Here is a 26,985-nt window from a genome sequence, read left to right as displayed (position 1 = left end):
ATTTTTAAATTCAAGTAGATTGACAAACCAGTTGAAATAAAAAGTAAATCACTAACCTCAAATATAATTATCTTGCACAATCAGTATCATTCTCCTAAACGCGAGCACTCCTTAGACAGCATAAATTTTTATCTGAAAGCGTTTTCTGAGGAGTTTCTGTGAGTCAGAAGAAGCAGAAACATGAAGGTCAAAGGTAATGGGTCCCTGTCTAACACTGGAATGTTTTGCCAAGCACCCAGGACACATTTTTATTCCATTTTATGGTAGAAGCCAGAGAGAACGCTGTGGAGTTTATCCACAGTTTCTGTGTTTGATGCCTGGGTAGGAAAATAAAGTTAAGAGGGCCAATTTATCCAGTAAATGCATCTATGCAAGTCAGGAATAATTACCTTCCTTGAGATCTGACAAAACTTCACCTCATCCCTAAGGAAAATCTCTGGGCAGCCCTTCCAAGTCGTTTTCCGAGAACCTGCCACCACAGTTGAGATTATTTATTTATTTTTATTTTGAGAGCTTCACCTTTCTGGACTCCCTTTTCAGGCTTACCTCTTGCATAATGAATGTAGATGAGTGGGTATTTCATTACTAGGTATCTCCCTGCTGCAGGCAATGCCTGGAGAAGTTTCCCTGTTTGGCTCGCAAGGCTCATTTATTTTTCTGGGCTTTCTACTGTGGGCAGAGCCCAGGTGGCTACATTATTAAATTACCGTTATTACACTGTGCTGTCTTCGCATGATCTGGGCCTGAGTTAGAAAACATTAGTGTTGGGCGGGGAACACGCTTCCTCTCCTGTGGAGCTGCCCTAAGTGGACCTGGGCAGGCCTGCTGGGTCTGTAAAGCATTAGGATGCGGTGAAGACAAAGCAAAGATCTGATAGCACCCAGGCATTTTTCCTACCAAGTGTAAGGAATGGGAATTTTACTTTGCAGTAGGTTGTTTTGATTTGAGGTCAATTGGACAATAAATGATGGCCTTGTTTTTGGGGGTGGCATGTAACTTTCAAAGCTATATGACATTTTAAAATTTGAAGGTCATTTGAAAAGTTTTATTGCCACAAATATATTTGCATGTGATTCATTCATAATTTATACAAGCTTTCAAAGACTATGCTCAGCAGAGAAGTTTTCCTTAAAAATATTTTATTGCCACCCCAACCTCCTTAAATTAAGGTACTGCTCTTCACTTCTCTATTTTCAGTCCTTATCTGCTCATGATGATCAACTTCATGGTGAGTGTTAGCTCAATCATAAGCTCCTTTACTCCTTCATTTATTACTCTTCTTACAGTTTATAGCCTGTGATGTTTCCTCTTCCCCCTGGCCTTAGCACATAGGGTTCCCTCTGCTTGGAGCACTTTTCATCCACCTCTTTCCTTAGCTAACTCTTGTCATGTTTCAGGTTGGTCTCACTTTACAGTTTTCCTTCTCAAGGAAGTTTTTACTGCCTGCTCTGTGCTACTACACTGATCACAACATCACTCCCATCCTCCTCTTCCAGTCTAGGTACTTTTTTTTTTTGGTATGCCTTTTAGATACTTCATCACTATTGGGAAGTAGTGGTTTATATATATAAATCCAGATAAACATATAAATGTACATATATATATGGGTAACTCATATGAAATGCTTAATTAATGCAATTGAGAATTTCCTCAATTTTAAGTTTTCCTCTTTAAACTTCTCTTAAACCTTTTGGTGGCTACCATGACTTCCCCTACCTGCCTCTCCCCAACCCCCTATATTTATTGTAGGTTAAGACTATGCTAAATGCTTTTCATGCCTTAACTCATCTGCTTCTCACACCAGCCTTGTAGTGGATACTCTTATTATCCCAATTTTATTTTAAGAAAAACAAAACAAACAAGCAAACAAAATAAGTTCACAGAGCTTAAGAAACTCACATAGCTGGTGAATGGCAAGCTGAGGTTTAAATCCAGGCTATTTGTACTCTTATTCTCTGTAGCTTAAAACCTAACATACAGATAATGATTAGGCAGAGGTAAATAAACACCAAGCAAGTGTTTGAAAATAATTGAAAACAGCCTTGTTCATGTGCTGGGTATCTTTCATCTGCCCCTCCATATCTACACTCCACTCTGCTCTGTCCCCAGGGAGGGTTTCCTCTGTGGACTTTATAAATGGGTTCGCTTGTTCCCAGGTACTGGGTTAACCTTGGTTTCTTCACACCCCTGCAAATAGTTCCACTGATTACCCCATTTGAGTGTATAGTGGGTAATCTCTTTCTTGCCTAGATCCTAGTTGATATAGATTAGCATTTTTTTTAACTTAACAAAACTGTGGTTGTGGTTTTATATTTCACATATATTATGAAGTTGCATTTGCTTCTTTTAACTTTGTTTTGAAGTTTGCATGATGGAATTATATATTAGAATTGAAGATTGTCAACTTTTCTGCCATCTTGAAAATAATGTGTTCTGCACTTAATGTGCAAAAGACGTGTTTCCAAGGAACCTGACTTTGTCACAAGTTGAAGAACCATGGGGCCACAGAATATTTTCCAAAATCCTTAGTTGGGCATGAGGCTGCTTTCAGTTTGACTAGAGCCTACTTTTCATTCTTCCCCATTGAGCCCCCTTTGCTTAGTTTAAAGGTGGGCTCTGCTCTATATCTGGGCATATAGTGTCCCAGCCACCTGGTCCATGACTGACTTAATGACTGTCTTTAAAACAACTCACTTTATTTACTTAAATAAGTTTATATATAAAGGAAATAATAATTATTTCATAAATTGAAAATAAATGTCACTTACTATAAATAGAGGATAAACCTTAAAGAGAAATAAAACAGAAGCAAAATGATGCTATTCAGATTAGTAAGTATAGGAAGGCATTGACATACTAGCACTAAATTTATACTCTCTCATGGACTTAATCAGAAGGACTAAAAGAGAATTGAAAGGTACATAAGTTTATTCTTTTTCTGTGTGTCCTGTCAGTTTACCAGGGCTTTTGAAGTTTGGGAAGCATGCATATAATCTATGTTTTGACTCATACAAAATTCCTTCCTCCTCTAGCGTTCCTTCCACAGATCTGCTCTATCTTTCTTCACCCTCTTAGCCTACTCAGACCTCTTCTCCTCAGAATTCTCCTAATACTTATTGTCTGCCCTACTCAGGTTGGCCTTTGACTGATATGGTTTTGATTTGTTGTTCAGTAGTATGCATTTTGCTTCTTGTCTCCTAAAGTATGTGTGAGTTTCTTGGGGACAGAGACTGGAACCTTTGTTCCTGAAAACCACTTATAGTATGTGTTCATTAAATATGTGCTAAATTGAATGAATTTGACCCAAAGTAATTTAAATGCTGTTCTTTCAACTATAGGTCTAGTTCATAATCATAGTAGTATTTTGTGCCTGGTTGGGAGACACTTTGTATTTTTCCTTCCTCTTGTCTTCATGGAAATTCCCTTCTATAAGGGCATATAGGTAATAAACTTAAACACATATAACTATATAATAAAATGCTAAGTAAAGTGGCATGAAGAAAATAAATCAGCATGCATTGATAAAGAGTTTGGGATTACTATAGATTGAGAGGTCAAAGAATCCCTCTTTGATAAGATAACATTTGAAAACACACTTGACTGAAGTTAATGAGGGATACATATGAATTGTGGGGGAACAAACATTCCAGCTAGAGGCAAGAGCAAGACATGGGGCTCTGAGTTGGATTGTGCTTGATGGAGGCCAGTGTGGGGAAGAGAAGGACACAATGGGAAATGTCATGGGAGAGGTGGCACAGCTGCATTCGTTGTCAACCATGGAAGGATTTTATTATGAAGGAAACCACTGGAAGGCAGAAAGGAAGGAAATTATATGATCTGATTTATATATACATATTTAAATTTTTCAAATGCTGTGTACAGAAGAAGCTAAAGGGGACAAGAGAGGCAGGCGGTCAATTAGGAGGCTATGGCAGTATGCCAGGAGAGATAAGAGTGGCTTGTAGTCTGGTGACTGTGGTGAAAAAGGTGAGAAACAGTGGAGTTCAGGAAAATTTTGGGGAGTAGAGCCAATATGGCATGCCTTCTAGTTTATTTACTATTGTACCATACATTCGAAGTAGTGGTCTCTGTTGGCATTTATTTTTATTTTACAATTCTATTTAAGATGGAACTTTTTTCTATTTATGAAATATTTTTTATTTATAGTCATTTCTGGCATGACATTTAATGACTAATTAGTCAATAAGAACCAAGGTTCTATTTTGGGTCAAGAATGTGTTCCCATGGCAAATTTATTTGTCTTTTTCAAAAGTAATGTACTTTTGTATTCGTTCTTGAGCACTATTTCAGAAAAGTTGTAATTTTTCCAAATGGTTATTTGGGAGGTGGAATTTTTTAAAATGCTGTTTTAATTCTGTATGTTCTTCTTTTGATACCCCATCTCCACTTTGTATTATAAACTTCATCAAACCACTTAATGCTATTATAGCTGTCGTCACCGTGTGTGTGTGTGTGGGGAAATGACTAATTGAAGCTGCTTATTGATATAATAGAGGAAGTTGTGACACTGGCGAGCTTGCTGGAACAATGGATACCAGCTGATGTTATGTAAAAATATTCAGCAATGAAATATGTACTTAGGATGGCTTTTTGCAGATGTCTGCAGTCCGCAGCTAATCTGTATTCTGAGGAGGTCTGCAAATTAAATATCTATCTGACCAGTTAGAATTATGGCACATTGAGGACAGAGTGGTGCAATGGGTAAGGACATGGCTTTGAAGCTTGGGCAATAATAATTATAATTGGCCTATGCTTATAAACAAAAAATAGATTATTTTACCCTCACCCCCCATTTTAGAGGGAAGGACTCGGTTGCAGAAAAATGATGATGAACTTTTGGTTATTTTGGAATTCATTCCATGCAAGATATATTGGTATCATTAATGCAAATATAAATTCATACATTATCTTAGGAAAGCTATTTGGCCATAACTATCAAAATAAAATGTGTGCACATCCTTTGACCCTGCAATTAAAAATATACGAGCATCTGTTTATAGATGTATTGGTTGAAGAAATGCACAAGATATTGTTAATAGCTTAGATGGAGAGGCATATTTTTCACTGTGCTATGGTACTTTGGAATTGTTTCACTTTTCCCCCATGTGTGTATATATTACCTATTTAAAAATTATAAATTACAATAAATTTTAGAGATGATGTTTTGGTATCTATTTCTCCCTGACATAAAGATATCTTTGGCTCAGTTAGGGCTGTATTGCACCTGACTTTTGTTTTGAGAGTGTTCCTCAGTGTGAGATTTTATAACTTCTATTAGAACACCTTTTATTAGGGTATTATTGCACTGACACTTTTAGTATTGAAGTGGCAACTCCCCTTCTTTCTTTATTTCTTGCAATGACTCTTTGGAACTATAGCTCTACCACCTTCTTCCAATGCTCCTATCCTTCCTTTCCAGGATAACTATTTAGAAACTCGTTTGAATAAATGACCAAATCGTTTTTCTTTCATTCAAACCTACTGGCTCTGAATTTCTAATGGGTACATTTGTGAAAGTGCTAGGAAGTTTCTGGAGTCACAATCTTGGTCTTTTTCAACAACAACAAAAAATAGATTTTAAAAACTAGTTGTGATGCTTATTAACTTTTTTAAAAGTCCTCCCTCCTAAATTAAAGAGCAATTGTTTGAAATGCTCAGAGAAAAGCTATCATTCCCTATTATTATTTGTGGTATTACAAAGCCCCAAGAACAATGTTTAAAATGATTTTAATCAGTTATGAAAGGAACTAATGGGTAAGGCTGTTTATATATAATATGATCCCTGTTGTTCATATTATGTTTATGGGAAAGAAAAGAAGAAAAAGAGAAAAGGAAGAAAAATACATTCCTTAAAACGTTAAATAACAACTTGTAAATTTCATTCTTTGTTGCTGGAAAACCAACTCATTATACATGAATGTGTAATAAAACAAGAGTTTGGCACGTTGAGGCGTATGAACTATGTAATGTAATCAGAGATATTTTGCTACAGTGGAGACTGAAATTTATAAGTTTCTTTTCAGCAGCACTTTTCATTCCATTTTTATTTTCTAAGGGAGAGCGAAATTTACAAGTTGCTGCTTAACAATACCAAACAGACTAGTTCCTATACAATGAATAGTGAAGTTTACAAGTTAAACCATTTGACAATGCCTACATTTCTGTTTGTTTGTCCCCCCCACAGGGTACAGTAAAATTTATAAGGTTAGTAAAAACCCTTCATTATTAATACCAGGTTATATTGCTGGTGGGGATTCTACAAATTGTTTATGAACATATATCTCTAAAGGGAGAGGTAAAAGTGGACATTATGAGGCAGAAAATTCTGTCAGTAACTTTGAATTTATAATTGTCTCTGGAGAACATGCAGAGACACACATGAATGGCCTTGATAAGTTCCAATGAACTTGTTCCCTTGGCCCCTTGGTTGTGTTATATCCTTCATGTATATCTCTTTGGGCCTTCCATTTTGAAATCTATCTTACTCTTCTTTCTTAGCAAGTCTAACTCAGACTGTATATCCCTCCGCTTTCCTGGACCTTCTCTTCCCTTTTTGTCCTCTTCTCTGAACACTCAGAGAGTGATTACTGTGTGCAGAATTGTTAAAAATGAATAATTCATAGCCTCAGGGCAACAATTCTATTATTATCTTCCACTGCTACTTAAGTATTTTATTACACAATTTTAATGTTATTAAAATTTCAAGATATGTATGCTTTCTTTCACTAATTATATTATAACAAGCTCCTTGAAGGGAGACACCATGCCTTAAAATTACTTATGCTCCCAATTGAACTTGCCTATAGTTGTGTAATTGAAACCATGCCACTATTTTACCCATCAAGAGAACAAGGAGAGAAAGAAAGTAAATATGTAACAGACATCCTATGATAGTTTGCCTGCAAAAACAGTTGCCAACCAATCCTTCCATTTCTGCCTGTGCATGCCTTTTGTCCATCAAAAGGTCTTTTTTCCTTTGCCTTTAATCTTGGTTGGCCTTTTGACTTGTTTTGACCAAATGAATGTGGCAGAAGTCACATGGTGCCAGTTCTGAGTCTAGGCCTTAAGATGGCTGGCATTTTCTGATTTCACTCTCTTAGATTCCTTTGCCATCATGTAAAACGTCTGACTACTGTTTGGTAGACAGACTACTTGGAGCAGGGTCCTGAAAGACTACAAGATATGGAGGCAGGCCCAGCCAGTTCCTGGCTTTTCCAGGTGTGCCAGCCAATGGGCATGTGAGTCAAGGGAAGTCAACTTGGATCTTGCCCAAGTTGAACAGCCCCAGTTAACCCCACATGGAACAGAGATGGACCACCCTGCTGAGCCCTGCCCAAATTAAAGAAGTTGGGCAAATAAACTGTTGTTATTGTTTTAAGTCACTAAGTTTGGGAGTGGTTATAAGCAAATGATAACTTTAACGTGCATACAAATTACCTGGAGATCTTGCTAAAATTCTGATTCAGTAGGTCTGGAGCTGGACCTAAGATTCTATATTTCTAAAAAGATCTTAGGTGATACTGATGATCTTGTCTATGGACCACATTTTGAGTAGCAAGGGTCAAAGCAGGGAAGAATATACATCCAAAGATTAAAACGTTGCTTATTATACAAAGGCATGTTATACGTACCATTCTGCTGCAATTCCAAATTCCAAATAGGATAGATGATCCTATCATCTGTACAACAGACATTCCAACTCTGACAATATAAAAGCAAACAAATGAGTGTTTTGAGCAAAATATTTGGCAAGGCAAGTTGTATTTTCAAGTCTAACTTTCCCCAGGGCAACTTTATGCCCTAGGCATGCTATCTGTTTATTCAAGATACTCTGTAAGAATCGATAATAGTAGAAATAATAATACCAATTGCTTCCACATACCGAGTGCTTTGCTGTATACCAGACTCTGTACTAAGCACTTTATATCATGTGGGCTATGGGTGGGAGGCTGTTTGTTTCTTTGTAGATCACCTAAGCTGTTTGCTTCCTGACTTGTGGGTGTGGGACGGTAAGAGGCTGCAGTCCTGCCCTTGGTGACCATGGCAACGACTCCAGTCCCAGGAACAGTTTATCAATGCAAACTCTATAAACTTTAAATATTCAGGGAAAATGCAAACCAAATGTGCTAAAGGCTTATCTAGAATGTATAAAGTCCTTGCTAAAGCTTACCTAGGATGTGGAAGATATATGCTAATTCAAGCCTATTGAGCACTGAAACAAAGACGATTTGGCCCTTCCTTTTTGTATAAAAAGAATTCAAAATTCTTGTTCGGGGCTCAGGTTTGAAATAGGAAACTCCCAAGTCCAGCTGTCTGTCAATAAATCATTTTTCCTTCTCAAAATCATTCCTGAGTCCTGGCCTTTCTATACGCAAATAATTGAACCTCTCTTGATTTCCACAACATATATACATTTCCTCCTTCAATCCCTACAACCATGTGTTAAACATGACTGTCACCATTTTACACATGAGGAAAGTGAGGCTCAGAGAGGTTCAGTTCCTAGCCCTGGTCACCAAAGATAACAGGATTAAATCCTAGATTTGATCTGACTCCACATCCTAGGCAGAAAACTGCTCTGTCACACTACCTTCCAACTCTTACCCAGTGCATTCGAGCTTTAAGCGCACTGCACCTTGCATTCTGTTGCCTTTTAACTTACTATTATTTTCTTCTTCTCATTATTACTGATATTATTAGTAGTAGTAGTAACAGTCTATAGATATTTTCCTTCCTTGTAGTGAAGCTAATCTTGGGAGATCTGGATGGAGATATCTGAAATGTGTGAATGTGTGTTTAAAGCAGAAGCGGAAGCACCTTTGAAATCCATTTTAGTTGAGAGATTTAATTTTTTATAGCCACATTCACATAATTATTGTCAGCATTTTACAGTGGTATTTAAAGTGCTGACATGAGGAAAGTCTTTACCAGAATAAATATAGATTATTCTTTTAAACTTCAAAAGTCTCTTGTTTTCATGGTGTGCTGCCTATTTCAAGTAAATCACTTCACCCCTCCCCCTTTGCTTCACACTTATTGTTTCACTCTCATTGTCATGTATCAGACAGAAGCTACTACTTTTGGAGGTTTCAATCAGAGCAGCATAAAATACTTCTTTTAAAAACCATAAAAAAGACTGATATGAAACCTAGTTTGAAATTAGACTGCCAGGACATCTCTTCACTTGTCGGCTTTGAATGTGTCTTCTGTGCCCTCTTGAAGGTTAAAGAAGCTGACAGTGCTGCAAATGGAAGTGTTCTGTGGAGCCAAAGCAGTGCCCCGCAGGGAGCCCACCCTATGAGTGACCTCAGCCTAAATGAAGACGCCTCTGACCAGGAGGTTTTACTTAGTTCTCAAATTCCTTTACAGCTGAGATAGCTGTTCTCTAGAAATCAACGTGGCGGCAGCGGCGGCGGTGGTGGTGGTGGTTGTTGTGGTGTGTAGAGTCCGTTCTTCAAGGGAAGCATATTTGATTCCATACTTTTTGGTGTGGTCAGTACAGATTCTGTTGTCTTCTTTGGGCAAAGGGGCAAGATGTATGTGGGTGGTGACAGGATTTGCATGGGATTGAATCATTGCTCAGAACTAACAGTGACTAATCAAAACTACAGGATCCATTTTTTTCCCCACTGCTTGCTGTGCTTGAACATAAGAGCTGGATAGTTCCTGGTATTACAGCGATTTCCTTTGTCATTCTGAATGAATCATTAACAAAACAAATTGTCCACTTTGAGTGACTGAAATATGCTGTATTTCATTTAGGATAATTACCTAACTTTTTCTACCAATAATAAGGTTATAAGAAGATTATTAGGAATATTTAATAGGAATCAAGTTTCCTTTTCCTTTTGTTCTTGGGATGTACATGTATAGATATGTGCATAACCACAGTCTCTGGACCTTTATTTGTTTGCATATTTTTAATCAGAAAAGTAAAGAATATCCTTCCTTAATTTTATCACTTTCTAAATTACCTTTCTAATTATGAAATTGCAAGAAAACAGAGTGGTGCTTAAATGAAACATTTCCAAAGATGCTTCTCTTGCAGATTTCCAAGAATCTCGGATGTCTAATGTAATTTGTTGGGAGGAGACTGTAGGTATCAAAGGCTTGCTGGTGGGGGTTTGACACAGGACAAGATATTGGGAATGTATTCCTTAGCAATTACGTGGACTGGCAGAAAGAAGAGAATTTAAACAGAGTTCTCAGTACACAATAAGGAAAAACTCTATGGATTGGAGAAATATAAATACATACTTGGTAAGTGAATAGCATACAAGAGAGTATTGTCAAATTTTTATTGTGTCAACTTAATCCTTTTTGTCATTTATGGCTGATTAAAGGAAAAATATCCTTGAAAAAGGCTGTCCTATGGTTTGTTTCCTTAAAATTGGTACAAATCTGATATTGGTTACAAATCTAAACTCACTATAAACCACAGCCTGAAATGTGGCCAAAAACAAAATAAGAGCTTATAAAAGATGGTCTGTGTGTTGAAAATAACATTGGTTCATGTTCTTTCCTGCCAGGAAGTTAAGAATAATACCTTTATTTCTGTTTTAAAATCCCTGGATTCTTTTGGTTGTAAGTGGGTATGACAGAATTTAAACTATTCCAAGAGGAAAAAGAAGGGTGGAACTGGCTTCTGTCATGGATGGCTCTCAGGGCTTGAGTACACCTCTAAAACTCTCTCCTCCAGAGGCCGATCTAGGTTTTGAGTGACCTGAAGTTTATACAATTTGGGGAGTCTTCTTTAGAAAAGATTACAGATGACCATGTGAACACACTTCTAGAAAAGAACCTGTAGGCTTATATTGTATTAATTTCATGGAGAGTTCATGTTATTCTCTCATCTCAGAGCTCTTCTCTTTCCCATGTCTTCCTTTCTCCTTCAGTCTCACTCCTTGTGTTAGGAGAAATGGCCTTGAAGCTTAATGTGTGGAATTAGGTGCCCAAGATCTCAGAAGGCCCTCTTTCTTCTGGCTGATTCATGTAAATCCTCTGGGGGGAGAAAACCTCAGATTGGTTAACTTGAGTCACATTCCCATCTCTGGTAGGGAAGATGAGGCCCCTTGATTGAGATCCCCAAAGGAACCACAATGAATTCAGGAGGGACAGTGCCCTAAAGGAAAGCAAATGTTGAGCCCTCGAAAGAACAGGTATTCACTTCCATGCTCTTTACCCCCTCTTGTACAGCTGGTTGGGGCTCTAAACTGGGTATATGAAACAGCCATTCAAACTTGAATTTTCAGCTCTTTTTAAGGAACAAGCTGACCTTAGTAAGAGCAGAGACCATACACAGAGGCATGCTGAAAGGTCAGTTTGAGTTTTCCCAAGTCACATTACACTTACGTATCTTTTAACTGTATGATTTAGGCTAAGATATATCATGTCTCTACCTCGTAGTATCTTTCTTTACCCAGAATTCACTCTCAGATACTAATGACAAATATTCATTCCATTGGTCAGTGCTGCTTTTTTGTTGTGGAAACCCTGTGGGAAGCTGTAAAGGAAATGAAAACCTGATCCCTAAACTCCTTCTTTGTCTTCTACTTCCTTTAGATTTCTTTGTCCCTTGCTAATGTTCACCTACTCTCTGGAACAGCATGATGAAAAGATATCAAGATGATAGGAAGAATGCTGCATCTGAAGCTGCAAGTGTCAATGCATAGTGCCACTTAATGATGCTTCCTTGTAACTATAAGGGTGTCAGAAATGTGAACACATGTCTCCATTCCATAATGCACTTACTCATTCAGTGCTGCAGTGGCCAGTAACATTTCCTCTTGTTTAGAGACCATGTAACTGCTGTAATTTTTGGAAGTATGGGTCGAGTATGAGAATATTAGCCAAAGTTTGACAGCAATAATTAAAATTACATTTCAAAAATAAGAACATGTTCCCATATTTTGAGCAGCTGGGCTCTTTGAGGATAAGGTTCCTGTCTTACTCATTTTTGTGTCCCTGAAATCTCTACAAAATACCGTCCACATTGTAGATGTTAAAATGAATGAGTAAATGAGTAAATGAGCAAATGGCTCATACAGATTCTTTGTTGTTTTGTGTTTCTAAGCTTCAACTCTGGTCATGATTTCATATCCTCACTGGTCCCTTTGCTTTCATAAGAGATTTCTTTATCATTTTTTTTTAATCCTGATCTTTTCTTTTTTAACCTTTGATCTCTGACATTTCCCTTTTCATTTCTCACTTAAAAAAAAAGATAGTACAACCACTTTTATTTCAGTCTTTCTTCTCTATAGCTTTTCGAATCTCTTTTCCCATTCTATGACTTTCCTCATTTTCAGATACTCTTGGTGAGCTCATTACGCTATTGAAATAAAGAAGATACTCCATGGTGCCATTATGAAAGAGAACTGATTAATTGATTAATCATGTAACTTCTACTGTGTCTGGGGTCTTTTGGGACTCCCAATTGAGGAAACTGACCATTTTATAATGGCATTTTCAAAAGCATCCAATCCTCAGGCACCTATACTTTTGATCCTTTTGTTTTGATTTCTTTAACCTTGAGGATATGAATATTGGCCTTCTGCCCTTTCCTGTCTTCTATATATTAAAAATAACACAACTGAACATTCTATTTTTAGGTGCTATGTTTATAAAAATCTACTCGCCTCCCTTTACCTCCTGTCATTGCTGATCTGATTTTCAGCACAGGAAAGAGAAATCATTAGAACCACTTAAATCCTTCAGAATTTGGTTTTGGGCATGTAGGAGACATCAAAAGCATAAATCATTGAGTTGAAATGATTAATATGTTTGCTCTACTAATCAGATTTATTATTTCACATTATTTGATAAGTATGCTTCACTATTCAGATGCATTATTTACTTTAGGGGCAGAATAGTATCATGGCTACAGTAATGGACTCTGAATCCAAATTTCTTAGGTTCAAATCCCAGCTCCTCCACTTACTAGCTTGGGCAAGTTACTTTACCTAAATGGGTCTTGATTTCCTCATGTGTAAAATGGAGATAGTATTAGTGTCAGTAGTGTATAATCACATGAGGAATAAATGAGTTAATATTGCAAAGGCCTGTGATTAGGGCCTGATAGTGGACACTCAAAAGTTGCCAGTTGTCCTTGATAGATTTATTGTTTTTTACAGTCTTTTCCAATTCTTTTTTCCTCCAACATTTATTTTGACAACTTGAGAGAAGAGAACAATAAATACCCAGGTACCATTAATGAGGATTCCGTTATTAGCATCAGTTGGTCACAAATGTTCATTTGTCTTCTTTTTCTAATTTATATACTTAAAAAAAACAATTGCAGCTCAGCCACAAGCATCATGATAGTTCCTCTGGAAACTTAAACATGCATCTCTTAAGATCACCGTATAACCATAATACCATTATCACATGCAAAAAAATTGAACATTGATGTATTATTTAATATATCCAAATGCTAATTTCTATTTCCTTTTTTTTTTTTTCATTCAGTCAAAGATTACACATTGCATTTTTTTGTTGCATCTTTTAGTTTGGATAGTCCCCCACCTTTTATTTGTCTTTCATGACTTTGATATTTTTGAAGATTCGAAGCCATCGACATGTAGAGTTCCTCACAATGCAGGGATCATGCTTCCTCAAAATTGAATTCAGTTTAAACATTTTGGACCAAATATTACATAATTAATGTTGCTTGATTCCCATTGTATCAGGTTAGAGGCATAATTTGTGCTGTTATTGGTGATGCTGTTGATCCCTTCGTTAAGTGTTATTCTACAGATCACTCCATTTTTAAGGTTTATTTTTCTCTTTGAAATTAGTAAATAACCTGTGGGTATAATACTTTGAGGTCAGATGAATATCTTCTTTCCCAAGAACCTTCCATCCTTTGGTTTTATTATCCATTGATGATTCTAATTCTATAATCCTTATATTTTTATTAGCTAACATTCTTGTGTAAAAAAGGAGCTCATATCCATAGCATGATGGGTAATTTTCTGTTATGGCTGGAACAATTTATTCACAGAGCACGGTCCTATTTTCAGGGGAGTGTATGTAGCTCAGTGTTTGAGCACCTGCTTCCATGTATGAAGTCCTGGGTTCAATACCTGGTACCTCTTAAAAAAAGGAAAAAATAAAAACTATATATGTATATATATGTATATCTACTTTCAGTCAGGATGAGGAAGCCATCTCTGTTTCCTTTGCTTCTTGTATCATAGCTTTTTTTTTTTCACCTTAAACTTCTCATCAAAGTAGAACATACCTACAGTTAAATAAACAAATCAAAAGTATATAGGTCAATGAAGTTCCACAAAATAAATGTAACTGTATAAACACCTCCTTATTTTTTGTGAGACTCAAATTGTCTCTAATTTAGCCATTTGGAGCCCCTGGAAATTTGTTCCTATGTCCTTTTAATATGCCTTCCTTAATCTTTGAATATTCCCTTGAACATAACAAGATATTTCAGGCACCTTATATATTCCTATCCCTGATCAAGAATCAGGAATTTCTTCAAGGAGTCCTGAATCACTTTAGTAGAGAATCAGATTTAGAAACAAAGACTTGGCTGCTGGGTGGGCTCATTGCTGCTAGGGTATCCTTGTTTCTAGGACCCTTCCATGAAGATTTTATGACTAAATAAATATGCACAGATGAGTATGTATGTAGGTGGATGTATATGTATATTCATATTGATATCTCCAATTCAAATTCATCACCACAGTATTCTTCCTCACCTTCTCCCGTTCTGTATTTATATCTCCTTTATTCCACAAACAGAGCCCAACACATTGATTCATTCTCTCTATCCTATAATACACACAAAACTGTTTCAAAATTGCTACATCAATACCACTCCCAATAACCAATCTACTAAGTAAAGTTCAAGATTTATTTGTACTACTTTTTGTCCTCAGATTCCGCTAAGGGATACATTGAGGGCTGTATTCAAATGTTATTTGAATTTGTTGTTTTCCTTTGTGGTTATTTTTATCTATATGACATATTTTTAGGTTCATTTCTTTTTCCTGTTCATTTGCAAGTTTAGGTTTTGTTTTATAAACACCTTTTTACTTAATTTTATATGTTGAGTAAGTAAAATATTTACATATTTTGAAAGTCAAAACTAGATAAGAAGACTTGTTCTGAGGGAAGTTCTATTCCCTCCCCTTCCTTATCTGCTATACTAAACATCATCATTGGTTTCTGGCTTATCCTTTATGTGTTTCTTTACAAAAATAATGAAATACCTACCTACCTACATACATACATACCCATGCTTGCTTCCCATTCTTATGCAGAAGTTAGCATATCTTTGCTTTTTTATCCTGGAAATGATTTCAAATTGTTTTATAAAGATCCTCCACATTCTTTATTATAACTAAATAGTACCCCTTTGTACTTTGTGTGGCTATACCAAGGTTATCCCTGAGCATGCATTTAGATTGTTCCCAGTATTTTGTTAATTTAAATAGCGCCACAGTGAATAACTTTGTGCCTGTATTTTTCATATGGTTCAAAGTGTATCTTCAGGGTTAATTCCTGTAACTGAGATTGCTGGTAAATTTATATATAGATATTGCTGTATAAATAGATATAGCATTTTGTTAGCTATTACCAAATTTCCCTCCTTACAGTTTATGCCCCTTGTACTCTCACTAGCACCGCATGAGTGACAGTGACTGTTCCTCTATAGACTTGCCAACAGAGTGTATTGTCAAGGTTTTGAACTTTTGCCAAACGGATAGGTAAAAAAACAGTTTCTCAGTGTAGTTATTTTTAAAAATAAACATTCAATTTTAGATTAATTTTAGTTCTATAGAAAAGTTGCAAAATAGTACAGAGTTCCCATATACCTCATGCCTAGTTTTCCCTATTGTTAACCTCTTTGTTTGGCACAGGTCTCAATGTAGTTTTCATTTGCTTTTCTCTTAGTAAAAGTGAAGTTCAGCATATTTTCAAATGTTTAAGGGCCACTTATATATCCTTTTCTGTGAACTGCTTGTTCCTCTCCCTTGCTCACTTAAAACATGGGTCTTTGATCATTTCCTCCCTCAACTTTTAAGAATTTTTAAAAACTCTCTATATTAGGGTGATTGGCATTTAATCTGTGATATAAAATTATTTTCTTCTGACATGCATTTGTTTTTTACTTTGTTTATGGTGCTTTTATTGCCCTGCAATAGAATTTTAAAATTATTTCTATTGTTGAGCTTTTCTGTCTTTTCCTCTCTATGCGTTTGGATTTCAGTGATGGTTACAAAGTCTTTCTCCACTTTTCAGGTTGTAAAGGAATTTACCTGTGTTTTCTTATAACACTTATATTGTTTGATTTCTTATATTAATATTTGCTCTTGAATTAAAAACTAATGTTATTGAATTATATTGAATAGCAAGGGATGACCAGAACGCAAAAGAATTAATTCCAGCTGAAACTTATAACTGGAGGAAAAGGGAAAGATGGGGAGGCCAGGCTCCCTACATCTCCCAGTGTTGTAGCAGGGCCATTTCCTTGGTGGGCAGAACTTCAGGTGACTGCACATTTAATATGAGTTCTTAATCTGAGTTCATAGACTGCTAGGGGTGCAAGGATGGGCTTCCAATGGTCCTCTAAAATTGTATGTAAAATTAGGGATGTATGTATATTTTTCCAGGAAGAGGACCCATAGAAATCATAAAGTTTGTTAAGTCCATGACCCCAAAAATTTAAGAATCATTGTCCATAGATGAGAATTGATGATTAGCCTAGGGATGATCAAGCATGTGCTCGATTTGTGTCTCTTTGTTACATTTTAATTAGGATATGTACAGGCATATCTCAGAAATATTATGAGTTCCATTCCAGACTACCACAATAGAGCAAATATCACTATAAAGTGAGTCAACAAATTTTTTGGTTTCCCAGTACATATAAAAGTTATGTTTACCCTATACTGTAGTCTATTAAGTGTGTAATAGCATTATGTCTAAAAAAAGCAATGTACATACCTTAATTAAAATGTGACACTGAGACATGAAATGAGCACTGGCTGTTGGAAAACTGGCACTAGTCGACTTGCTTGATGCAGGATTGTCACAAACCTTCAATTTGTAAAAAATCCAATATCTGCAAAGTGCCATAAAGGAAAGCACAATAAAATGAGGTATGCCTGTACATTGTTTTGTTTTGTTTTTAGACATAATACTATTGCACACTTAATAGGCTACAGTAAAGTATAAATATAACTTTTATATGCACTGGGAAACCAAAAAATTCATGTGACTTACTTTCTGGCAATATTCACTTCATTGTGGTGGTCTCCGAGGTATGCCTGCTTCTCCAAGGTAGGTGTGTATTAGATTGACGCTTCTTCAAACACAAGTTCCTGGTCCCTGTAACCTTCCCAGTCTCTCCCAGCTGACTTCAGATCATTCTTAAAGGTTTAGCTTATGTGTCATTTTTTTTGTTTGAATTCTTCCTGGCTTCTATAGGTACAATTAGTCTCTCCCTCTTTTTGGTTCCCATAATCCCCTGTAAACCTCACATGTTTGCCTGGTCATGTGATGGTCAGTTCACAAGAACACTTCCTCCAGTAGATCATGAGCTCCTTGAGGCTGGGAACTTTGGATCCCTAGTCCAGGACACAACAAATAAAGGTATCACCGAGTAGCAGAAAGAATGAATGAGTGAATAAAGGTTCAGATGGGAATGATGAATAAGCCTTAAAAATTAGATTATATCTTGGAACTCTAATGAGCACCCAGTCTAAGAAATAAGAAATGGAAGAACAAATGAGAGGCATTCTTTCTGGTTTATAGGCCAGGTTGTCAGATGGAAGAAACCCCAAGTTTAGGACAGGAATTTATCTCACTCTTTTAGTTGTGCCTTCCTTCATATTGACCTTATCTTCAGGCTGAGACTCCCTTGTTGTAGAAAGGTAGTTACCAGAAACCCCAATTCAATATCTTCTTCCGTCATACCAGCACAATAACTTCTTGTTGTGAGTAGATCTGTCAGTTTTCATGATTATTATTAGATAAAATAGAATCATGTCCCCAGCTCTTTACCCATCCTTATAGTCAAGGTGATAGAATAGATTATTGAACAGGTCTGTGTATGGGCACCCCTGGAACTAGGGTTGCATCAGTTCTTTACAAATCATATGAACTAGGGAATGGTTAGGGAATGGATGATTTGCCAAATAAAAATGAAAAGCTTACTACCAAGTGTAAATAAACTCTGGTATATCCCTGTAATAAATTGCTACTCTCCCCAAAAGGGGATAACCTATTCATACACACAATGAATGAATGAATCTCAAATACTTTATACTAACTGAGAGAAGCCAGGCAGAAAAGGCTTACGATTCCATTTATATGGCATTGTAGGAAAAGCAACATTATCAAGTGCAAAAACAGATCAGTAGTTGCCTGGGGATGGAGGATAGGGGAAAGGTTTGACTACAATAGTGTACGAGGGAATCTTTTGAGGTGTTAGCAATGTGCTATATCTTGATTGTGGTGTTGGTTATATTGACTATATGCATTTGTCAAAATTCATAGAAATGTACACCTGAAAGGGTAAATTTTATTGTTTTTAACATATACCTCCTTAGACTTAGCTTTTTTAAAAAATTGCTATTAATGAAACAAGATGTCTACTGAGCAGATACGAACAAAACAAAAAAACCCAGAAGGTATCCCTGGTTTATAGGAACTCACCAGTGGCTAGCTCTAAGTGGTTCTCCATTGTTTATTTATTTATTTATTTTTAAAAGATTTATTTTTTATTTCTCCCCCCTCCCCCACCCAGTTGTCTGCTCTCTGTGTCCATTCGCTGTGTGTTCTTCTGTGACCGCTTCTATCCTTATCAGTGGCACTGGGAACCTGTGTTTCTTTTTTTGTTGCATCATCTTGTTGTGTCAGTTCTCCGTGTGTGCGGTGCCATTCTTGGGCAGGCTGCACTTTCTTTCTCACTGGGTGGCTCTCTGTATGGGGCGCACTTCTTGGCATGGGGCTCCCCTACACAGGGGACACACCTGCGTGGCACGGCATTCCTTGCATGCATCAGCACTGCGCCTGGGCCAGCTCCACACCGGTCAAAGAGACCTAGGGTTTGAATCATGCACCTCCCATGTGGTAGGCGGATGCCCTATCCATTGGGCCACATCCCTTCCCTCAGTTGGTTTTTCATGACATTTAAAGTTGTTGAGATACCCACAAACTTGGACTTGCCAGTTATTGCTTATCATTCCCAGCATGCATGCTCTAATTCCACCTGTTCCTCTCAAAATAAAAAAAACATACCTAGGTGAAAGTGAACAAGAATTATTATTATAGAGAAAGTCTTTCAAGAATATCAGACATTATCAAAGAGAAGTATTTTAGGTCCATATTGCTTGGGCACCTGACATATTGTTTTACAGCACTATGACTGAGAAGTTCTCATCTTGATGACTAAGTTCTTTACCTTTTTAAATCCATGCACATATGGTGACTTTGAGTCATTTTTTATTATATTATATGTCTAAAATGGCTATAGCTTTAACTTTGACTTGGATAAAATAGGCAGAACAAAATTTTAGGGGATGCCAAAATACGCAATACTCAAAGATAAAGGATATTTTAATGCAATATTTATGATGAACAAAATATCAAAACTGTAAATAAAAAGCAATGCCAAGCCACATTGGAGCACGAGGAAAAAGCAAAAATGAAATTAATTAAATTAATTAAATTAAATAAGTTATTTTAAAATTATTTAAGATTATTGCTTGATCAAGAGAGAAAGAGAATGTCAAAATGGCAATCCTCTCCATCAAAAATGAGATAAAACAAGCAAATTTTGAAAATATTGTTGATGTTTCCTTTGTTTAAGCCAGGACAATGAAATTATAATAAATTCTTGTTCCAGTATAAATATATATAATGTGAGTTTTAATATACCGATTTTCAATTTTTCAGTGTTTTTTCAATTACTTTAATGTTCTGGAAAAAATTAACTTTTAAAAAAGTACATAAAATCATGTAAGTAGGAGCACATATGCAGGCTCAAATATGGCTCTTCATGGTGCTCTTTATTTAATATTTTGACATTTTGTTTACCATAGATTCTGCATTAATTTTAAAATTTTAAAATTTTGCATTAAAATATTCTTTATCTTGATTACCCCTTAAATTTTGTACCTTAAGTGAGTGCCTCCCTTGCCTCATCCTAATCTTGACTCTGAATCTCCATTACTTTCTTGCCTTTCAACCAAGTTAACTGGGAGTAGGAGAATAAATCACAGCAATAGAGGTTAGGGCTTCCTCACCTGTCATGGGGTATTTACACCAATATTCTGGTATCTTGAAGTTGCTCCCAACTCCTCCTCTTGCTTGCCTTTCAGGTTTTCTTGACTTTGACTACATTGTCAATTAGGCAAAGCCACTGCTAGAGGCGGTTGAATGGGGGATGCTCCTTCGAGATCTCCAGTGACATTTACCCACTGTGGTATGTGATTTTCTGAGAGATTTCTCTTTTCTGAATTTGATATGCTATTTGGAGCTTCTCAGCTGCTCTTGATGCTCCTCTGTTCCTCAGCTCTTACCATCCTGGTTCTTTGATTATCATCCCATTCAACCCTCATTTACCTTAGCTGGAATTTTAAAATCCTGAACTGTGGTCGGTTTCTTATGTCTGATAAACATGTATCCCTGAGATAAAGCAGTCTAATTACCACCAACTGGGTCTTGATGTGCTGGTGGTTAAACTGCTCTGGCATATATGTAAGTGTAATTGTTGAAATGTTTCCTGCATGGTGAAGGAACTCTGGCTTGCTCTTGGATGTGACCAGAGCTTCCTGAATACTGGCCTTTGATCCCAGGATCAGGAGCAGGTTTCCTTCATTTGCTAGGCAGCCTTTACCATTATGAATCTTGCCTTTTTGCAAGATCAGTAGATTCTGCAACAGTTTATTAATTTTGATTTAATGTATTCATAGGAAGAAATGTAACATCAAGAGAATAAAGCTTATGCAGACATTGCAGGGGTCCCTTTGGGGGTTCACTATGTATTACCCATAGCGATGAAAAAAGTAAAAATGACAAGTTATATTATCTAAGTTCAAGATACAAAAGGCAATATTAATTTCACAGGAAGTGTAAAAGGATATGCAAATGTGATCAACTCCCAGGAAAACATTGCAATATACCACTCCAGGCTTTGAAATTATGCAGTTTAATAAACACTTGTTAAGAAGCTTCACACACCACATATCGAATTTTAAAGCAAGTGTTTCCAATCACATACTGTTTTTTGAGAAACATCATAATTTTCCTAAGCTTTTCGAACCCTAAAAAGAAAGACCTGGGTGTGCAAAATAGTGAATTAGCAGTCACATGTTCTCGGGAAAGCACAGATGGTTCTGAAAAAAAATTATTCCATGTTGTTGTTTTTCAATTAAAAGTGTAATTTCGAAGTGTGGGCCATTAGACTACAACCTGAAGTAAAAATTTCTCAGGCAAATGTGTTTACCCAGTAACTGACAAGGGAGAATTACTCATGGATTTTAAATTAGTGAAGTCCTGATAGGAGATGCTTTCATATAAGCTTCTTCTCACAACGTCCTTAGGTCTAAACTTCCTATATATACAACCTTCCTATTCATTTATAACTAGAACCAAGCTTGGGGTCCTACCATGTGAGGAAGATTGTTAAAATCTGGCTGCACCTGGATTTTAAGATTTTAAAGAGTAAGATGTTCAGGCAGAGTAGAAACCACCATCTTTGAATGATGGACTTTTCAATAGGTTGTTTAGAGTCTGGGACCAGTTTACAATGTTTTTAGACACACAGTACTGTTTTGCTCCAAATTTGCTTGTCTGGTGCTTTCACAGAGCTTTAGCCTATTATTTAATTTTGTGTTGAGAAATCAAGGACTACAAAAGGATTACAAAGAATGCCAATGCAGAGGGCAGGTGGGTGAGACTGTGGGTGAGAGAAACCGTTATTTTCGTACATTGTAGGTGACAGCTTGGCTGTACATATAAAAAACTTGAAAATATTATATATTGTTTGATTCAGCAATTTCCACATCTATTTATCTTAAAGAAATATTTGCCAAGTACACAAAGGTGTATGTATAAGCAATTTTATCACAGAGTTGTTTATGATATTTTAAAAAACTGAAAATATCTTAAGCATACAATACTCGGTTAAATATTTTATGTCTTCATACAGTGGAACGCCATATAGCCTTTTAAAATGGTGTAGCAGGACTAATAACGTGGAAAGGTGTTTATTCCATATTAAGTGAACATGGAAACAGATTACAAAACAGGAAGTATAATAAGCATAATCCCATTGAAAAGAGGATATTTTATAGTTATATGTTTATATAGGAATCTGTCCTAAAATGTTAACAGTTGCAAAAATTTTATTTATTTTTACTTTAAGGTTTCTATTTTTTAAAAAATAAACATGGGCTACTTGGTAATAAAAAATAATAAAGAAGGGAAATTTGTACTTATTGAGAGACAATAAAATATAATACAGACGATCCTTCCTTTAAGAAAGTACATGATTCCAAAACAGATTTGCACTACAAATTATTATTTGCTCTAGAGAAAGAGTCCTGTCGTTATTATGAGTGAGCAATGGCTTCTTTTTAATTTAGGCTTAGTTACAGCTAGCTCTCTAGTGAGGCTGGCTTGCCTCAGAGACCCGGGGTTTAGGAAAATGAAAGAGAGGCTATTTGGAGATGAAGGGCCAGCAGAAATAAAGTTCAGCATCTTTAAAATTGCCCAGAGGTCAATAGGCAGATAGCATTTCATCCCTACGCACACTCTGCACACTCTTATGCGTAGTATAGTGAAAGATACTTAAAAGTAACCAGTAAGGGGAATTCCTTTCTAACCTTGATATGAAGAAAGTCTTTCTTTGATTCAAAAATGCAGATGCAATAAAATTTGATGATAAAAAATAAAAAATAAAAAAAATTCTTTTTTTTTTTTGCTTGGCAAAAGCATAAAGTCAAAGAAGTGAAATTGGGAGAAAATGTGTGCAAGATATATTACTGATAAAGAGCTAATATCCCTAATATATAAAGAGTTCCTGCAAATTGAGTAGGAAAAGAGACCAAAATCCAATAGAAAAGTGGGCAAAAGACCTAGACAGTTCACAAAAAATTCATATAAAAATGGTCCTTAAACACATTAAAGTATGTTCAGCTTCACTTATAATAAGAGATATGCATCTTCATGAAATAATGGAAACACCCGAAAGGACTGTATTTAGGAAATTGTTTGAATGAACCATAATGCATTCATAGATTGGATGCTGTAAAACAGAATGAGGAGATCTCTATGAACTGATATGGAGAGATTGCAAGGAGATGGTGTTAGTGGAAAAAGCAAAGTAGGAAATATAATATGCTACTTTTTGTATAAGAATGGAGGGGAAATAAGATTATGTATTTCTATGTATCATCTATCTAAATCTCTCATCATCTATCTATCTAATTATATTTTGCAAAAGGAAACAAAGGAAGGGTTTTTATATAATTATTTCACCCATTGCTGTGAAATTGGGTCCTGGAGTCATCAGGTAACAGAATTCACATGCTTTTTCCCTCCTGCATATACTATAATTGTTTGCATCCCTTAAGCTGCACTGTTTTGTCATGGGGGGGGGGGGTGTGTGTGTGGAAATGTCTCAGAGTGTCCATCTGAAATAAAAACCTTTTGAAATTAGTATATATTTAAGTTTAATTGTATCAAAATATAGCCTTTTTTGTCTTGGTCCATTACACAAAGGTTAAGAAGTGATGTTAGCCTTTGCCATCTTGAGTGTCAGATGCCATGTAAACCAAATCAAGCAAAAACATCCCTTTCCCCATAAAAAACAAAACATGTTGGATGTTTAATGCATTTTGGTGAGGATGAATTGGAAAGTTGTCAGAACCTAAGTGTTGATATCAGTGAAGCCCAACATCTAGAGAATTCACTCTTGACATTCTGACAACAGTGAAACTTTCCTATTATTCTCAAATGGGTCTCACTGGGAAATATAAATTGTATAATATCCTGCTGGGATTGCTTGATTTCTTGTGCTAACTCCTATGTGCCTCCTTGATTTCTCTCTTTCTTGGCTTGTGCTAGTCTAGTGCTGTGGATGTGATCCTTGACCTCAGTTTGGTTGGAAGGCACTTGTTCAGATGGTTCCCTGATAGGCATGGCCTTGGGCCAAATGGGGAAGGGTCAGCCCTGGAGCTAGTTCAGGTGCAGTGGTGGACATTTGACATTTTGGTACTTGGAGCGGCCCTGGATGGTGCTTCAGGGGCAATCACCGGACATTGTAAATCCTCACAGGGCCCACTGGATGGAATGGGGGAGAGTATGGGCCATGATGTGGACCATTGACCATGAGGTGCAGAGGTGCCCAGAGATGTACTTACCAAATGCAGCGGATGTGTCATGATGATGGGAATGAGTGCTGCTGGGAGGGGAGTGGTGGGGTGGGGGTGGTGGGGTTGAATGGGTCCTCATATATTTTTTTTAATGTAATATTTTTACAAAATCAATTAAAAAAAAAAAAAGAGGACATAACACTCCCAGCTAGAGGCAACACCCAGCCCATCAGCTTCCTATGTTACCTATGTTAAAGATAATGAGATCTCTCCATGGTGTATTACATTTTTTAAAGTTTTATTTTATTTTATTTTATTCAAATATCTTTAATTTTATGTAGTGCAGCAGTTTGATATTGTGTATGAATTCCAAAAATAGATATTGGATCATGTTTGAAAAAAAAAAAAAAAGAATAGCTTTGAAAGAAGTGGCTGCCTGGCTTAGCACAAGTTACCCTGTCTGGCAAGAAAAATAAAATAATAATAATGACAGCATTGCTTAAATCCAAGGCAAATCTAGCCTGACAAAGGAAAGAATACTGCTGTTTTGACTTCCACAGAATAAGTAATCAGTAAATATTTGTTGCATAAAATAGTGGAACTAAATTCAATAAATACATGTTTTCTACATTTAAAAGTAAAATGTACCCATTGTGAAATCTAGATGAAAGAGAATTGTATAAAGACAAAGATAGATATTATTGATAATCACATTATGCAGCAAAATCTTTGTGATCAATGTTATGTTATGATTTATCCATGCATACGCACATTTGAAAGAGTTGTGTTTTCATAGGTGTCTTTTTGCTTAACTGATATCATAAGTATTTCTCCAAATTATTAAAAATGTCTTCATGATCATAATTTTAATGGCTGCAAGTTTTTCTCTCATATGGTATAATTTATTTAATCCTTCCTCTATTGTGGGGCACTTATGGTCTTTCTGATGCTTTGATGCTTCAACTAATGTTGGTATCAATATTTATAAATGTATCTTTGCTTTTTTGAGAACAGCAAATACTTATTTATAAATATTTATAATCTGTCCCTTTCCCGCCTTCTCAAGAGGAAGTATAGCTTCTTCTTGCAACTGGCCTAAAGAGGTAATGTGCTGAGCAGAGTTCTGGGGGGAGATGCAGACTTGGAGAAGCCAAAGACAGGCCACTTTAATCTATCTAGGAAAAGACAAGGGAACTATGGGAGGGAAAACTCCGGGAATGGGAAGCAGCACACAGAGTGGCTTGTCAAGGGTGGGTGGGGGTGGTAAGTGAGGAAGACAGAAAATGTCTTCTGTCAGTATTAAAACAGAGTATCCGGAGCAACCAGGGCAGCTGCCAAGGTGGGGGAGGGGGTAAAGGGGTGGCAGCCATGGTCTTGTCCACTCTATTTTTTGCCATAAAAGATTATATCCATTTATTATTGCTATTGCTTCACCAAAGAGGGTATATTAATACCAAAATATATGGAAGGGCAGAATCTCAGAATTTATAAGTGAAATGAAATAGTTCCATTAAAATATATTCAAATGTCTTTGTTTTTTTCTCATTATTCTGTGGCTTGCTGATGGTTTGGATGCATTCTAGCAAGAGATCCCAGTCTATGGACCCATATTTGGAGGCCGTAAGACCAAATAATCTTTAAGGTCCATTGAGTCAAGCTGATGAAGCCTTCTATTTACTGAAGAGTTGGATTCCAATCTTGGTACCATATCTGACTTGATGGGTAGCTTTTGAGTCACATTTTCCTTATATGATCACTCAAATTTATGAATATCAAATATGATATCATTTGTAGAAGTCCTGTTGTCTTGATGCTGGGCACTTTTTATCTAAGGCTCAGAAAAGGAGTATGCTAAATTGTAATAAATTACAGTCCCACATTATAAATGACATTCCATTAATCCATGTAGCCTGTGCAATAGCCCATATTTTTGAAGTTGCTGAGAATGACTGCAAGAGAGAAAATACAACTCAAAATGGCCTAATCACAAAAAGATATTTTTTTGGCTCCTGTATTGAAAAAATACACACACATCTGACTTCTAGAATGGCTAGATCCAGACAAATGTTCTATTAGTTATTTGTTCTCCTTCTAAGTGCAAGAGGGCTTCCTGTAATACATACCACACCCATTCCCTCCTACCCAGTGGGAAACAATAAAGTTTCACATTTTCACTAGTGCTAGAGAAAGCCCAAAGTTTCATTCTCATTGGCACTGTCTTGGATTATATACCCAGGATGATTGACGAGATTTTCTTTATGTGCTCATCCCTGAAGCTGTGGGTGGAATCAATCCCTCCTGAACAACATGGACTAAGAATAGGTGTGGGGTAGTTTCCCAGGGGAAAATTGGGTTGCTGTGAAAAGAAGATGTGGACATGGATCATGGGCAGACAGAACAACAAAAAGCTGCTATGAAACAGCAGTGGCATGCTGAGCCAGGAAATGCAGCCAGTAGTACTGCTGGCCTATTTGGGAAGGGCTTGCAGACCTATGTGTAAGGCATTCTCTACTGACTGCCACCACATCATTGTTTAGTGGCAAGCAGTGTCTTTGGCATCAAGTAAATCTGGAAATTACTGAGCAGAAATTAAAAAGCTTTAATGGGATCTTCAATCTAT

At 36.5% G+C, this 26,985-nt stretch overlaps 1 protein-coding gene across 9 annotated transcripts in view; it reads left to right on the top strand.

The window, feature by feature from the left end:
• The window catches only part of FHIT (fragile histidine triad diadenosine triphosphatase), a 1,565,692-nt gene that overhangs the window by 315,314 nt on the left and 1,223,393 nt on the right, over positions 1–26,985 (top strand). The window contains exon 4 of one of the 9 annotated variants that reach the window (XM_071212129.1): positions 20,367–20,470. The exons of the other annotated variants lie outside the window; for them this stretch is intronic. The gene's annotated coding sequence lies outside the window, so the exon portion shown is untranslated. The remainder of the gene's footprint in view (positions 1–20,366; positions 20,471–26,985) is intronic. 9 annotated transcript variants of the gene reach the window in all.

This window comes from Dasypus novemcinctus, chromosome 26, assembly GCF_030445035.2.
Source record: "Dasypus novemcinctus isolate mDasNov1 chromosome 26, mDasNov1.1.hap2, whole genome shotgun sequence".
In the NCBI taxonomy this organism is placed as follows: Eukaryota; Metazoa; Chordata; class Mammalia; order Cingulata; family Dasypodidae; genus Dasypus; species Dasypus novemcinctus.
The sequence above is the reverse complement of the archived record's forward strand: the minus strand, read 5'-3'. Positions and strand labels throughout refer to the sequence as shown.